Source organism: Salmo salar, chromosome ssa01 (genome assembly GCF_905237065.1).
Source record: "Salmo salar chromosome ssa01, Ssal_v3.1, whole genome shotgun sequence".
Classification (NCBI taxonomy): domain Eukaryota; kingdom Metazoa; phylum Chordata; class Actinopteri; order Salmoniformes; family Salmonidae; genus Salmo; species Salmo salar.
Window position 1 is genome coordinate 161,151,401 of NC_059442.1, and position 17,139 is coordinate 161,168,539.

General features: G+C 42.6%; 1 protein-coding gene across 2 annotated transcripts in view; it reads left to right on the forward strand.

The window, feature by feature from the left end:
* Positions 1–1,380: 1,380 nt before the first annotated feature.
* The window catches only part of nek6 (NIMA-related kinase 6), an 87,752-nt gene continuing 71,993 nt past the window's right edge, over positions 1,381–17,139 (forward strand). The window contains exons 1-2 of one of the 2 annotated variants that reach the window (XM_045693385.1): positions 1,381–1,680; positions 7,306–7,384. The gene's annotated coding sequence lies outside the window, so the exon portion shown is untranslated. The remainder of the gene's footprint in view (positions 1,681–7,305; positions 7,385–17,139) is intronic. The other variant, XM_045693384.1, reaches the window with a different exon arrangement.

Sequence of the window (17,139 nt, forward strand, 5' to 3'; positions counted from 1 at the left end):
TGTGTCAGAGACATTATGAGCAAGTGTCTGCTTGTCCTACCACTCGCCTCGAAAGCTGTGGGCCTCCGAATCAGTGCAATGCATCTAATTTTTCTGGTGAAAAATATGTTTCACAACATGCACAGCCCCAGGGCATACAAGGCATTACACAAATCACCAGAGCACAACTATTGGGAATATCTCTGAACAAGAGTTCCTTTATGAGAATGTATCTTTCCTTTAACTGTTGCTTGGCTAAAAGTCAGAGAGAAGTTAACATGTCAGTCTATCAATGCATAGCCTACTACAGAATGTACTGTACTGCACAGCTTTTTACAGTATGGACTCTATATCTGTTGGTAGTTTCGAAGGACACTGGGGTTATTGTACGGTAATTTTGACCTAATCATTTTTTTAAATGTTAATCTAATAGGCCAATAAGACAGGTCAACACACAAGATTACAGTTCAAAGAGATTTCTTGTAGATATTCTTGATGTAGAATGTCAAATTGAGTTGTATAACTACAGTTTTTATTGCCTTGATTTCACTTTTAAAATAAACAAATTCATTCAGTCAGGTGAGCTCTGACAAAACATATTTGCCAACTTATCCTCAGTCTGAAGTGTTGACACAAGATACTTTATGATAACCATCCTTCCTTGCATAGTTCTCAACCAATGACCTGCTCCTGAGTGGCGCAGCGGTCTAAGACACTGCATCTCAGTGCAAGAGGCGACACTACAGTCTCTGGTTTGAATTCAGGCTGAATCACATCCGGCTGTGTTTGGGAGTCCCATAGGGCGGTGCACAATTGGCCCAGCGTCATCCGGGTTTGGCTGGGGTAGGCCGTCATTGTAAATAAGAATTTGTTCTTAACTGACTTGCCTAGTTAAATAAAGGTTAAATATATATTTTTTAAAGATGTCTGAACATAGTCTATACAGTAATCGTTATATGCAGAATTCAAAACAGTCACATAGACTAATCTAAACAACCTATACAATCATACAATAATACAACAATACAAGTTGATAAATGAAATATGTTTGGTGTATATCATCAAGATAAAAAAGTGTGATTTGGAAGTTACATAAATTAACTTTGTAGGTGCTAAATTATATCTGTATCGAAAGTGCATGACCATGCTTCACGTGCCCTGACTGTATAACTATTAGGCCTACTCTGAAGGAAAAAAAGCAGGGTTTTGTGATAGTGGTTCAAAAATATATACTGTCTGCCATAACTTTATGAAACTGAGTAGGCTATAGATATGCTACATTGGCAAATATTCTTGCAGCCTATTCCTCTATTCATCAGTAATATGCAGTGGGTTGAGTTTCTGTGCTATTTGACGTTTGACCCAATTTTCGAAAAACATGCAGTCCATGTGACGTTGATTCGCGCCCTCGACTATTGAATTGACTGCACAAGCGACCTTCCTCCTACAGTTTCTTCTCCCGGTAAAAGAAGACGTGTGGTCAGATTCGTTTGACTGGCCTTCGTGGCATGCGACAGCAAAAGAGGCGCGGGACAGAGAGAGCGACGGAGAGAGAGAGAGAGAGAGAGAGAGAGAGAGAGAGAGAAAGAGAACTTTAGAGCTGTCGAAGGGGGAGTTGCACAACACGGATTAATGAAACTCTGTTTACACCTTCCTTATTCCAAAACGTCAGCGTGAAGAGAAAATACTCTGCAAAATCAGGTAAAATACTCAAACGTGTTGAATTCATTACATTTTTAGAACCATTGTCATTGTTACAAACTTGAAAACAGTCCAGCACTTGACTTGGTGACACAAGTTACAAAGTAGCGCGGGACTCGGCTGTCATTTCTGTTGCATATTTTGTTTCGTTCAGGGAGTGTTTACCAGTGTCTCCCTGTGTCTCATGCGTTCTGGGGAACTGTCAAAAAAAGTTATAAATCTAGATTTTGCGCTGAATCATTCGTCAAAGAATACTGTAGTTACAGGGTATGGAAGTTTGGCTGCCGTACTGACTGGCAGCATTGGACAAAAACAGGGTTGGTCAAATTCGACAACCATACTGTAGTTGCATATGTTGCGACAGTTTACCACACCAAACGTTGTGTTTTACGTTATTGTCCTGCTAAAAGGTGAATTGGTGGCAAGTAGACTGAACCAGGTTTTCCTCTGGGATTTTGCCTGTGCATTGCACCCTTCTGTTTATTTTTTATCCTGAAAAACATTCCAGTCCTTAATTAACGATTACATGCATACCCATAACATGATGCAGCCACCACTATGCTTGAAAATATGGAGAGTGGTACTCAGTAATGTGTTGCATTGGATTTGCCCCAAACATAACATGTTGTATTCAGGAAAAAAAGTTAATTGATTTGCCACATTTTAAGCAGTATTGCTTTAGTGCCTTGTTTTCGTTCTGTCACTTAGGTTTGTATTGTGGAGTAACTACAATGTTGTTGATCCATCCTCAGTTTTCTCCTATCACAGCCTCTGTAACTGTTTTAAAGTAATCATTGGCCTCATGGTGAACTCCCTGAGTGGTTTCCTTCCTCTCCAGCAACTGAGTTAGAAAATACACCTGTATCTTTGTAGTGATTGGGTGTATTGATACACCATCCAAAGTGTAATTAATAACTTCATCATGCTCAAAGGGATATTCAATGTCTGCCATTTTTTTATTTCCCCCCCATCTACCAGTAGTTACCCTTCTTTGTGAGGCATTGGTAAATCTCCCTGGTCTTTGTGGTTTGAATTTTTTTTTTTAAATACAAGTGAAACAACAGCGTTACTAATGTGTAAAGTAACAGGTTGTATTACACGTTCTCCTTTTCGACAACCAGAAAATGATAACCAGATGTTAGCCCAGGTTTCGATTTGAGAGATCCATTTGTTTACAGTGAAATCGGAGTATGATGCACATCATGGCGCTCCTGTTTATTTGTCATTGATGCGGTGGTATAAACTAATATGACGCGTGTTACCAGAGCAGGGGTGATCACTGAAGGGTTGGTATGAGGGGAACTGAGTGGTGGTTGGAGGTTGTTAGGATGCCTGGCCATACCAGGCCCAATACCTCGCTAGAATTAGTCACGTGTCAGCTGCGTTGCGGGTAGGTGCTAGTGGTGAGTGCTACAACAAGGGTCTAACACCACCAGCATGTAGAAAGCGAACAGCTCCTCTCGCCCTTTGGTTTGGAATAGTATTGGCATGACGTGCCAAGATGCAATGCACATTTCAGAGACCTTCATGCAATTCCCATGGGCTGCTACAATACATAGGCATCATGCTTCTGAAAAGGCTAGGAGGTAATCAAAGTTCACTGGGAAGTGACCTCTCCTTGTTTTGCACTGGTCTGGTGTTGATCCAGAGAACCAAAATGGCTGCTCCAAAAAGTTTTTTGACATTTGTTGCTATTTGCAGATGCTCATAGGTGGAACTAAAGTCCAAATATGTGTCTTTCTTTCCTGAAACCACTCTGAGCCTGTGTGAGTACAGAATCCTCTTGTCTCTTTCATAGAAAGCAGGCCGTGGACTGATGGCTTTTACAATCTGACGCAACGCAGCTGTCACACAGAACACTACATAAATGCAAAAGGAGTGACCAAGAGGCCCGATATAGACGCTTGTATTTTTAGACCATCTCACCCATACTTTAACTCATTGCTCTTTGGTAATTGGATATCGCCCACTTCCACCCGCCCCACTCACCCGTACGCATGGTTCGGCCCACTTGGGCCCTGGATGCAGTAAGGGCGTGTGTAGGACAGCGTTCTTAAAATGGAACAGGCCATTTCTGTAAGCCACTGTCATTCAAAACGGCACGAAAATACCCCATCGTCACTCGCAGTTATTTGAATAAACTGTAGACTGGGCACTGACAGTGTGTGTGATTGACGAAACTATGGCCAGGAGTTAGAGGTGAAATACCAATGCAACAATTTTGGCAACTGCAAGAGGATGGGCAAAACAAATGTGGCCTCCGTCAAGCAGATCAACAGGGACCCGCGTGTCTGAAGAATCAGGCCAGTTCAGTCGTGACGACGTACCCAAGCCTATTAAAGTCAATATCTGCTTCATCAGTGTTATGAAAGCAACATGTATTAGATAACATCTGTGGTTTGTGGAATATAACTCACACACACAACCACCAAAAGGGAACCTAAGACTGATCCTGGACTGAACTACACTTAGTGATCAAAAGATGTATGTCCTTATTACCAAGTTTTGAGCAGGTTGAAATTTATTGTCACGAGTCTTGTCCTGGAGGCAGAAGTGAGCAATTTCCCATAAGATAGGCCAGCTGCAAAGTCAAAATTGTCTATACTGTAAAGATTCATGAAAACAAAAATGTGCTTTAAGGTTAGGGTTAGGCATTAGAGTTAGTAGTGTGGTTAAGGTTACGAGTTAAGGTTAGGTTTAGGTTTAAAATCTGATTTGATGACTGTGGCTGTGTCAGCTAGTGACAACTCTGTCGAGCTGCCTCCGGAACAAGATTCATGACGAAAAACTCTAACATGCAAGTAATTATGTATATTTGACTTTGATGTCGTTTGTCTATAAACAACCGTTTAGTCTAGTATTAGCCAGGTTTATGTATCGAGCTCCTTACCATAAGAATGACTGAAGACCCATTTTTCACTATGTATCACTATGTTGATTGGTGAACCAAGCTCACTTGATGAGTAAACTTGCCTTAAACCTGAAGATTTGCATAAGCCCGCCTGAACTAATGCATAATCTTTTGCTCATAGGGCCAACACAGTCACGCATATGAGCTAGGTTCAAACCCCTGTCGGTCAAAACAACACATCATGCTACGCCATGGTAGGAAATATTTCCTATGATTTTCAGTACTTTTATTCAGAGATATCCGATGGCTAGTAGAGAAAGGGCAGTTTTATTTCCCTCTCTTCCAGTGCAGTTGCCAATAATATCATTAACGTTACCAAATGCACAAGGTGATAATAGTAAGAGAAGGTGAATATATGCGGTTCACAGAGTTACAAGGTCGGGAGGTGGGCTTTAAACTGGATGATGTTGACGGCACATCATCCAGTATAATGGACGAGTGTGGGGATGATGGACCAGTGAAGGATTGCTGGAGGGAGAAAGACTAATGTATGGGTATCTTTATGGAGGTATGGACCATAGCTACCTACCTCAGATGGTATTGCTGATATGATACACATTATCATTATGTGATAAAAGACCTTGTGCTAAATCAACCCAATCTTGCCGGTTCCTTCCAATCTGAAACCTACTTCCTATCATGCAAATGATCACTTCTTCACTGTCACTTCCCCTCTGATATCTGAGTCTGACTGCTCGGAAAATGAGTCTAAATCAACCAAGCATGCTAATTAAAATGTAACACAAGACAGAAGTGTTGCAAGAAAAACATGCAAAATAAGCTGTTTTTCTCCTCCTCTGTGGTAGAGGGCTGTGCCTCAGCCATTGATATCCGGAGAGTCCCCCGTCTGTTTTCCCCCCCTCAGAACTTTCCCAGGCATTCTTGGGAGGCTTGGAGTGTGTGGAGCTATGAGCTGACGGGAGAAGGGGAAACAGCTGCATGGGGCTGGAGCTGACACAATGTCACATATTAGTGTCGTCGCTAGCGCTCTGCGTCTTGCTTAGCTGCTCGCTCCCTTTTGAGCTTTCTTTTCACTGGTGGAGAGATGAAAGGAGAGTAGAAGACGAGCACCGTTTCTGGAAGGAACCTCCTGGAGTCTCCCCTGCTGTCATTGCCATGATTATTTATTTATTGATGTGTTTCTTTATTTGATCGGTTTAGAAGATTTAAAAGAGAAATTCCAGGGAAGATCTACTGCTGTAGTTGCCTTCTTGGAATATTATTTCTAAGATGTACAGGAAGATGTACTTTGACACATGATTACTGTGTAATAATTGTAATTTCAAAACATGTCCCAGCCAGAGGGTATCAAAGTAGAACCCAAGACAAACCCCGTGTAAAGGTTGCACAATGCCCAACCGCTACATGAGAGCCATAGCCTGCCGAGCTAAAGCCCAAGTCTGAAGCCCAAGTGCTAATTCCTCAATTAAACACCAAGTAGGGGACCTACAGCCACCACAATGGCCAAGTTAAATGCTTTGTAGCACCTCACTACACATGCATCTCTCTCAACATGTGCCCAACATCATGGCACCAGGCCCGGTTGTCATTTGTAACTAATCAACGGTTATTAATGCAGCTGTATTGGAGGTGCAGAGGAGGTTAAGGTCGCTTGCCAGTTGGCACCGGTCTCAGACTCCAGTAAGCGATTATGACTGACTCATCATCAGAGATCGGGAAAGAGAAAGATATAGAAGAAGAGAGAGAATGTAAGTCAAATGCAAAATAATGCTTTTAATGCTCGGAAGGACAGGAAAGACAAATCTCGGCACGCCCATGCTGTTATTGTTTAAGGAGCCATGTGTGATCCCTTTTTTTCTTAAGAACTGGATTTGTGACTCACGTTTTCTTCCAACAAACAAGATTGTTGGTCATTTTAATGTCATAAATAGTAATCTAGTCACATTTTCAGTCCTTATTTCCCCGACTGAGTGGAAAAAAAGCAACAGAACAAATACTCCCTCTGTGGAGGATTGCGAGGAACTAGAAAAGTGAGAAATATCTGCCAAACTGTCAAAAGGTCATGGACTGCTTCCCCCAGCTGAGTCTGGCAGGTCGCCCCGTCACCCTGGTGACCACCTCCCATTCGGTGTCAATGACCCAGTCCCAGGGCAAAGCCAAGCCAACTGGAAATCATTAATGTCGCTCAGGTACCACTAGGGATCCATTGTCCTCTCCGTGCAGGATGGAAGATGGAAGCAGGGAATCCAGGGATCTAGGTCAGGCCCAGAACCATTGGCAGCCAGTAGTGGCCCAGTGCTTTTAATTGCTGTAATCCTTACATCTAAGCTAACATATGGAATTGTTTTAAGATGGTCATACCAAGGATCATTTAGCTATTTTATTTTGAATCACAGGCAGGGTTCCCCAACTGGCCGCCCCCTAACTGGTTTTGTTTGGCCCCCCAAGTTTTCTGAGTAAAAATAAAAACATTTATATACTTTTGTATTTTTTTCATTGTTGGACATAAAAGACTGTAAAAACACCAGGAAATCAGATCCAATGAATCTAGCTATCAAACTATAGGCTCCTCACTACGAGACTAAGACTATTTGCAAATGCTAAAATCAATATCTATATATTTTTTTAATTAATTCATTTAAGAAATCTATTCCCATGCATAATAGAGACACGTGATCGTATACAAATGTAAACAAGGTTTGAAATTATTGTTTTAGTCAAACATTATATCTGTTTGGGCTTCTTATTCTTAGTTATGTTCCGGCCCAAAGACCATCCTGTCAAGAAGAAATTGGTCCACGGCTGAATCTAGTGGATGATCCCTGCCTTAAGGTATCAAAAAATATATATAAACAAATAATTTTATGAAACATTGAATTTGGACTTACTGCTATTAGCCCAAAGAAACGCAATGATTAACAGCGTCATAGGTAAAACAAATATATCCATAGGAAATTTGTGCTGAAGTGTCTGTCTTATATCTGAGAGATACAAGAAAGATCGGGAACCAATTTAATTTAATTTGTATTTTTTACATGTATTTATTTTAGGCACTAAACTATCTACATATATACAGTGCATTTGGAAAGTATCTAGACCCCTTGACTTTTTCCACATTTTGTTAAGTTACAGCCTTATTCTAAAATTGATTAAATAGTTTTTTCCCCTCATAAATCTACACATAATACCTCATAATGACAAAGCAAAAACTGTTTTTTAGAAATCTTTCAACAACAAAAAATACATATGGTCGGAAGTTTACATGCACAAAGGTTGGAGTCATTGAAACTCGTTTTTCAACCACTCCACAAATTTCTTGTTAACAAACTATAAGTTTGGCAAGTCGGTTAGGACATCTAATTTGTGCACGACACAAGTAATTTTTCCAACAATTGTTTACAGACAGATTATTTCATTTATAATTCACTTAATCACAATTCCAGTGGGTCAGAAGTTTACATACACTAAGTTGACTGTGCCTTTCAACAGCTTGGGAAATTCTTCAAAATGATGTCATGGCTTTAGAAGGTTCTGATAGGCTAATTTACATAATTTGAGTCAATTGGAGGTGTACCTGTTGATGTATTTCAAGGCCTACCTTCAAACTCAGTGCCTCTTTGCTTGACATCATGGGAAAATCAAAAGAAAAAAAAAATGTGTAGCACTCCACAAGTCTGGTTCATCCTTTGGAAATTGCTCCCAACGCCTGAAGGTACCATGTTCATCTGTACAAACAATAGTACGCAAGTATAAACACCATGCAGCCGTCATACCGCTCAGGAAGGAGAGGCATTCTGTCTCCTAGAGATGAACGTACTTTGGTGCGAAAAGTGCAAATCAATCCCAGAACAACAGCAAAGGACCTTGTGAAGATGCTGGAGGAAACAGGTACAAAGTATCAATATCCGCAGTAAAACAAGTCCTATATCAACATAACCTGAAAGGCTGCTCAGCAAGGAAGAAGCCAGTGCTCCAAAACCGCCATAAAAAGGCCAGACTACAGTTTGCAACCGCACATGGGGACAAAGGTCGTACTTTTTGTAGAAATGTCCTCTGGTCTGATGAAACAAAAATAGAACTGTTTGGCCATAATAACCATCGTTATGTTTGGAGGAGAAAGGGGGAGGCTTGCAAGACGAGAACACCATCCCAACCGTGAAGCACGGGGGGGGCAGCATCATGTTGTGGGGGTGCAAGAGGGACTGGTGCACTTCACAAAATAGATGGCATCATGAGGTAGGACAATTATGTGGATATATTGAAACAACATCTCAAGACATCAGTCAGGAAGTTAAAGCTTGGTCGCAATGGGTCTTCCAAATGGACAATGACCCCAAGCATACTTCCAAAGTTGTGGCAAAATGGCTTAAGGACAACAAAGTCGAGGTATTTGAGTGGCCATCACAAAGCCCTGACCTCAATCCCATAGAACATTTGTGGGTAGAAATGAAAAAGCGTGTGTGAGCAAGGAGGCCTACAAACATGATGCAGTTACACCGCTCTGTCAGGAGGAATGGGCCAAAATTCACCCAACTTATTGTGGAAGGCTACACGAAACGTTTGACCCAAGTTAACCTCTTACATCTAGACGTTCCGCTAGCGGAACACCTGCTCCAATATCCAATGATAGGCGTGGCGCGAATTACAAATTCCTCAAAAATACAAAAACTTCAATTTTTCAAACATATGACTATTTCACAGCATTTTAAAGACAAGACTCTCCTTTATCTAACCACACTGTCCAATTTCAAAAAGGCTTTACAGCGAAAGCAAAACATTAGATTATGTCAGCAGAGTACCCAGCCAGAAATAATCAGACACCCATTTTTCAAGCTAGCATATAATGTCACAAAAACCCAGAAGACAGCTAAATGCAGCACTAACCTTTGATGATCTTCATCAGATGACACACCTAGGACATTATGTTATACAATACATGCATGTTTTGTTCAATCAAGTTCATATTTATATCAAAAAACAGCTTTTTTACATTAGCATGTGACGTTCAGAACTAGCATACCCCCGCAAACCTCCGGGGAATTTACTAACAATTTATTAAATTACTCACGATAAACGTTCACAAAAAGCATAACAATTATTTTAAGAATTATAGATACAGAACTAAACTATGCACTCGATATGTCCGATTTTAAAATAGCTTTTTGGTGAAAGCACATTTTGCAATATTCTAAGTACATAGCCCAGCCATCACGGGCTAGCTATTTAGACACCCGGCAAGTTTAGCCTTCACCAAAATCAGATTTACTATTACAAAAGTTTGATTACCTTTTGTTGTCTTCGTCAGAATGCACTCCCAGGACTGCTACTTCAATAACAAATGTTGGTTTGGTCCAAAATAATCCATCGTTATATCCGAATAGCGGCGTTTTGTTCGTGCGTTCCAGAAACTATCCGAAATGGTAAATCAGGGTCGTGCGCATGGCGCATTTCGTGACAAAAAAATTCTAAATATTCCATTACCGTACTTCGAAGCATGTCAACCGCTGTTTAAAATCAATTTTTATGCAATTTATCTCGTAAAAACGCGATAATATTCCGACCGGGAATCTCCTTTTCGGCAAACAGAGGAAAAAACACAAAGACGGGGGCGGCCAGTGCACGCGCCTAAGCCCACAGTCCCTTGATCGGCCACTTGAGAATGGCGATAATGTGTTTCAGCCTGGGGCTGGAATGACGACATTCAGGTTTTTCCCGGGCTCTGAGAGCCTATTGGAGCCGTGGGAAGTGTCACGTTACCGCAGAGATCCTTTGTAATTGAATGAGATGTCAAAGAAAGACAATAAATGGTCAGACAGGCCACTTCCTGTAAAGGAATCTCTCAGGTTTTGACCTGCCATTTGAGTTCTGTTATACTCACAGACACCATTCAAACAGTTTTAGAAACTTTGGAGTGTTTTCTATCCAAAGCCAATAATTATATGCATATTCTAGTTACTGGGCAGGAGTAGTAACCAGATTAAATCGGGTACGTTTTTTATCCAGCCGTGAAAATACTGCCCCCTAGCCATAACAGGCTAAACAATTTAAAGGCAATGCTACCAAATACTAATTCAGTGTATGTAAACTTCTGACCCACTGGGAATGTGATGAAAGAAATAAAAGCTGAAATTGATAATTCTCTCTACTATTATTCTGACATTTCACATTCTTAAAATAAAGTGGGGATCCTAACTGACCTAAAACAGGGAATTTTTACTAGGATTAAATGTCAGGAATTGTGAAAATCTGAGGTTAAATGTATTTGGCTAAGGTGTATGTAAACTTCTGACTTCAACTGTATATATAAACTCAGGAAAAAAAGAAACGTCCATTTTTCAGGGCCCTGTCTTTCAAAGATATTTCGTAAAAATCCAAATATCTTCACAGATCTTCATTGTAAAGGGTTTAAACACTGTTTCCCATGCTTGTTCAATGAACCGTAAACAATGAATTAACATCCACCTGTGGAACGGTAGTTAAGACACTAACAGCTTACAGACGGTAGGCAATTAAGGTCACAGTTATGAAAACTTAGGACACTAAAGAGGCCGTTCTACTGACTCTGAAAATACCAAAGAGAGATGACCAGTGTCCCTGCTCATCTGCGTGAATGTACCTTAGTCATGCTGCAAGGAGGCATGAGGACTGCAGATGTGGCCAGGGCAATAAATGGTAATGTCCGTACTGTGAGACGCCTAAGATAGCGCTAGAGGGAGACAGGACGGACAGCTGATCGTGCACTCAGTGGCAGACCACGTGTAACAACATCCGCAGAGGATCGGACTGGACTGAGGGCTTGTAGGCCTGCTGTAAGGCAGGTCCTCACCAGACATCACCGGCAACAACGTCGCCTATGGGCACAAACCCACCGTCGCTGGACCAGACAGGACTGGCAAAAGGTGCTCTTCACTGACGAGTCGTGGTTTTGTCTCACCAGGGGTGATGATTGGATTCGTGTTTATCGTAGAAGGTATGAGCGTTACACCGAGGCCTGTACTCTGGAGCGGGATCGATTTGGAGGTAGAGGGTCCGTCATGGTCTGGGGCGGTGTGTCATAGCATCATCGGACTGAGCTTGTTGTCATTGCAGGTAATCTCAATGCTGTGCCTTACAGGGAGAACATCCTCCTCCCTCATGTGGTACCCTTCCGGCAGGCTCATCCTGACATGACCCTCCAGCATGACAATGCCACCAGCCATACTGCTCGTTCTGTGTGTGATTTCCTGCAAGACAGGAATGTCAGTGTTCTGCCATGGCCAGCGAAGAGCCCGGATCTCAATCCCATTGAGCATGTCTGGGACCTGTTGGATCGGAGGGTGAGGGCTTGGGCCATTCCCCCCAGAAATGTCTGCAGGTGCCTTGGTGGAAGAGTGGGGTAACATCTCACAGCAAGAACTGGCAAATCTGGTGCAGTCCCTGAGGAGGAGATGCACTGCAGTACTTAATGCAGCTGATGGCCACACCAGATACTGACTGTTACTTTTGATTTTGACCCCCCCTTTGTTCATGGGCACATTATTCAATTTCTGTTAGTCACATGCCTGTGGAACTTGTTCAGTTTATGTCTCAGTTGTTGAATCTTTTTATGTTCATACAAATATTTACACATGTTAAGTTTGCTGAAAATAAACGCAGTTGACAGTGAGAGGACATTTCTTTTTTTGCTGAGTTTTTATATTGTCTGAGGTACTGAGTGCTTTGGAGCAGGTTTTCATCAAGGATCTGTCTGTACTTTGTTCCGTTCATCTTTCCCTCGATCCTGTCTAGTTTCCCAGTCCCTGCCGCTGAAAAACATCCCCGCAGCCTGATGCTGCCACTATCATGCTTCACCGTAGGGTTGGTGCCAGGTTTCCTCCAGACCTGAGTTCAAACTTGGTTTCATCAGATCAGAGAATCTTGTTTCTCATGGTCTGAGTGTCCTTTAGGTGCCTTTTTGGCAAATGACAAGCGAGCTGTCACGTGCCTTTTACTGAGGAGTGGCTTCCGTCTGGCCACTCTACCATAAAGGCCTGATTGCTGTAGTTCTGCAGAGATGGTTGTCCTTCTGGAAGGTTATCCCATCTCCACAGAGGAACTCTGTAGCTCCTTCAAGAGTGACCATTGAGTTCTCGGTCACGTCCCTGACCAAGGCCCTTCTCTCCCGATTGCTCAGTTTAGCCTGGCGGACAGCTCTAGGAAGAGTCTTGGTGGTTCCAGACTTCTTCCATTTAAGAATGATGGAGGCCACTGTGTTCTTGGGGACTTCAAATGCTGCAGATCTGTGCCTTGACACAATCCTGTCTCGGAGCTCTACGGACAATTCGTTCGACCTCATGGCTTGGTTGACATGCACTGTCAACTGTGGGACCTTATATAGACAGGTGTGTGCCTTTCAAATCATGTCCAATCAATTTAATTTACCACAGGTGGACTCCAATCAAGTTGTAGAAACATCTCAAGGATGATCAATGGAAACAGGATGCACTTGAGCTGAATTTTGAGTCTCACAGCAAAGGGTCTGAATACTTATGTAAAAAAGGAATTTCTTTTAAAAATATATATATACATTTGCAAAAATGTATAAAAAGCTGTTTTCGCTTTGTCATTATGGGGCATTATGTGTAGATTGATGAGGGAAAAAATTATTTGAATACATTTTAGAATATGACTGTAACATATCAAAATGTGGAAAAAGGGAAGGGGTCTGAATACTTCCCGAATGCATTATACTTCCATTCATTTTTTAAACTGGCACCTGGCTACCTTCAGACTGGTATTGTGAGGCTTTTGTGTGTCCTAGAGCAAAACAAACAACGTGTACGTGTTCGTGAGAGGCCCACCTTTCCTGTTCGGACTCTACAGACAAAAGTTGGCAGATCGGCTGTACCGACTTTAGACAAGTCCCGTGGTGCTTGTGGGGGTCGTAGAGCAAAACTGAAAACACCATTGTGTTCGTGAGAGTCTCATCTTTCCATGGAGTTTGTTTTTCTAGGCCAAACCATTCGGACGCTACAGACGTTTTCGTGAGTATACCGATTTTTAGGATGTCTCATGGTCTGACAAACACCTCTCTAGCTCTGCCACCTTTCACCTCAGATGCGGAAGGCTGACCACGGCAGATGCGATTGATTGAGATGCAGCCCATGCAAAAAAACAGATATCTCTAGTTTAAACTGACTGATTCTTTATTATTATGCTAATTAGATTTCAATGGGGGCGCGGACATCGACTCTAGGGGGTTAATCAGAGGTGGGTTGGGGACAGGGGCGAGGGCGGAACATGGTTTACAGGGACCGTCCCCATTAATGCGTAACCCCTATCTATTAGATGTAGGAGTTGCCATTCATTTTGCTCCTCCATCACCCAGCAGTCACTGTGTGGTGAAATGGAGAGGTGGAGGGGGGGTGTACTGTATCTACTATGATGGAGTGTCTAATTAGGCTTGGTGGTTTAAATGTGTTTGTCCGTGTGTTTGGGTCATGTATCAATCACTGCATGTGGGTATTGTGGTTTTGTATGACTCGGTGTGTATGACTTGAGTGTATGTCAGAAGTAGCCTTGAATGCAGTACTGTTGTACAGGGTAGTGACTTGTCTGTCTGCCTGTCTTGTCTGTCTGCCTGTCTTGTCTGCCTGTCTGCCACTGGTCTTGGAAGCTTTTACATGGACAGCCTTTACTGTGGTGCTGTCGTGGATGTTAGGGTGTGTGTCTGTGGGGGGGCCCTGTTGAGGCCCTGTCACGAAAAGGAGAGAAGTGGAGTGAAAGCAGGCTGCATCCTCATTGACATTCAGAGGGAGAAGCAGCTGTGGTCCTTTGATCTGCCTAAAGAGGTTCTGGTCTTTACCAGGACACTGCAAACAAGTCTTAAAAAGCAGAAACAGAGCAGCTTTTAGCCAGCCCACTGTTTAGGAATGAAGCAGCTTTTAGCCAGCCCACTGTTTAGGAACAGAGCAGCTTTTAGCCAGCCCACTGTTTAGGAATGAAGCAGCTTTTAGCCAGCCCACTGTTTAGGAATGAAGCAGCTTTTAGCCAGCCCACTGTTTAGGAACAGAGCAGCTTTTAGCCAGCCCACTGTTTAGGAATGAAGCAGCTTTTAGCCAGCCCACTGTTTAGGAACAGAGCAGCTTTTAGCCAGCCCACTGTTTAGGAACAGAGCAGCTTTTAGACAGCCCACTGTTTAGGAACAGAGCAGCTTTTAGCCAGCCCACTGTTTAGGAACAGAGCAGCTTTTAGCCAGCCCACTGTTTAGGAACAGAGCAGCTTTTAGCCAGCCCACTGTTTAGGAACAGAGCAGCTTTTAGCCAGCCCACTGTTTAGGAACAGAGCAGCTTTTAGCCAGCCCACTGTTTAGGAACAGAGCAGCTTTTAGACAGCCCACTGTTTAGGAACAGAGCATGCTTCATTATACAGCGGAGATGGGGGAGAGAGAGAGAGAGTCGAGAAGAGAGAGAGAATTGTGTGGTTGTGGTGTGCATATTTTTTTTGTGAGTGGTGTGTGTCTAATGGGTTTGCAAAGGGTTGGAAACTTTCCGGTAAATTTCATAAAAAAAGATAGCTTATAATAACAGTGAACCTTTTTTGTGGGGTACACATAAGGCAGTTCTAGGTCTTGTGGCATATTTTGGTTAAACTATCCCCAATTCAATGGAATTGCAGCCCTTTGCATGCACAGTGCACTCTTCCATCACATGTACAGCTGATTCTCAAGATCTTGCACACTTGCACACTAATGAGATGCTATTGAGCCCGCACTGCTGCACTGTCTGAGCCAAGGACTACATGCTTTCTGGTAAGTTTTGATTACAATACTGGGTGGGGTGAATATATTTCATATGACATACATTATTTTTTAGTTAACTAGTAAATAGTAGCCTACAGCAAAGTGTGTTTAAATCATTTCTAACTTGTTAACAATTTCTGCTAGTTAATTTTTGCTACCATGTGGGTTTTAGCTTGTTTGAGCCTGCTAACAGAGGAGTGTTAATTCACCTGTTTCCATACATGCTTCATTTTAAAACATTTATCTTACAAAGGAGTTGTTAGTAACTGCATAACTATTTATCTGTACATGGAGTTGTATTTGGTTTAAAAAAAAAAAAAAAATCTAATCTTTACAGGAAAATGCCACTGGCACTATCTGATGTGTGGAGACATTTCAATACAGCTAATGTAAAAAGGTAAAGCTGTGTACATTTGCAAATACTGTGCGAAATCATATGTGAAGAATGCAACAAAGATGCAGAATCATCTGGCCAAGTGCATAAAGTTCCCTCAGTGCTCACAACAAGCAACCTCTGACAAAAGTCCCTCTACTTCTATTCGACACCTTAACGATTGCAACAGCTCATGGTCCTCCTGGAATCAGAAGTGTTTTTGACTCAATGGAGGAACGTAGTCAGAGAAATGCTGATGAATGTCTTGCTCGAGCTGTGTATGCAACTGGTTCACTTCTGATGCTCACAGGCAATGTGTATTGGAAGAGATTTCTGAATGTTCTTCACCCAGCATACACCCCTCCAACCAGATGTGCTTTATCTCCTAATTTTCTGGATGCAGAGTTCAACAGAGTTCAAGTGAAGGTCAATCAAATCATAGAGAAACCAGACTGCATTGCAATCATCTCTGATGGGTGGTCAAATGTTCGTGGGCAAGGAATAATTAACTGCATCATCTCCACCCCTCAACCAGTATTCTACAAGGGACAACAGACACACCGGTCTCTACATTGCAGATGAGCTGAAGGCAGTCATCAATGATCCTGGACCACAGAAGGTATTTGCACTGGTGACAGACAATGCTGCGAACATGAAGGCTCCTTGGACTAAAGTGGAGGAGTCTTACCCTCACATCACACCCATTGGCTGTACTGCTCATGCATTGAATCTGCTCCTCAAAGACATCATGGCACTGAAAACAATGGATACACTCTACAAGAGAGCCAAGGAAATGGTTAGGTATGTGAAGGGTCATCAAGTTATAGCAGCAATCTACCTCACCAAGCAAAGTGAGAAGAATAAGAGCATCACATTGAAGCTGCCCAGCAACACCCGTTGGGGTGGTCTTGTCATCATGTTTGACAGTCTCCTGGAGGGGAAGGATTCTCCAAGAAATGGCCATATCACAGTCTGCCGATATGGACAGCCCCGTCAAGAGGATCCTCCTGGATGATGTAATTTGAGAGTGGTAAGCAACCTGAAAACCTATAGCAGTAGCCATTGCGTGGATTGAGGGAGACAATGCCATCCTGCCCTCTTCACTGTTGCTCCAAGCAGAGGAAACTGCAGTTCTGAAATACATCAAAAAGCGTGAAGACTTCTGCCTGAAGCCCATACACGCCGCAGCGTACAGCTTAGACCCCAAGTATGCTGGCAAGAGCATCCTGTCCGGTGCAGAGATCAACAAGGCCTATGGTGTCATCACTACCGTGTCTCGCCACCTTTGCCTGGATGAGGGCAAAGTTCTTGGCAGTCTGGTGAAGTACACTTCCAAGCAAGAGCTTTGGGATGGAGATGCAATATGGCAATTGTGGCAAAATATCTCATCAGCCACATGGTGGAAGGGACTTTATGAATCTGAGGCTCTTTCCCCTGTTGCCTCCATCACCCTCC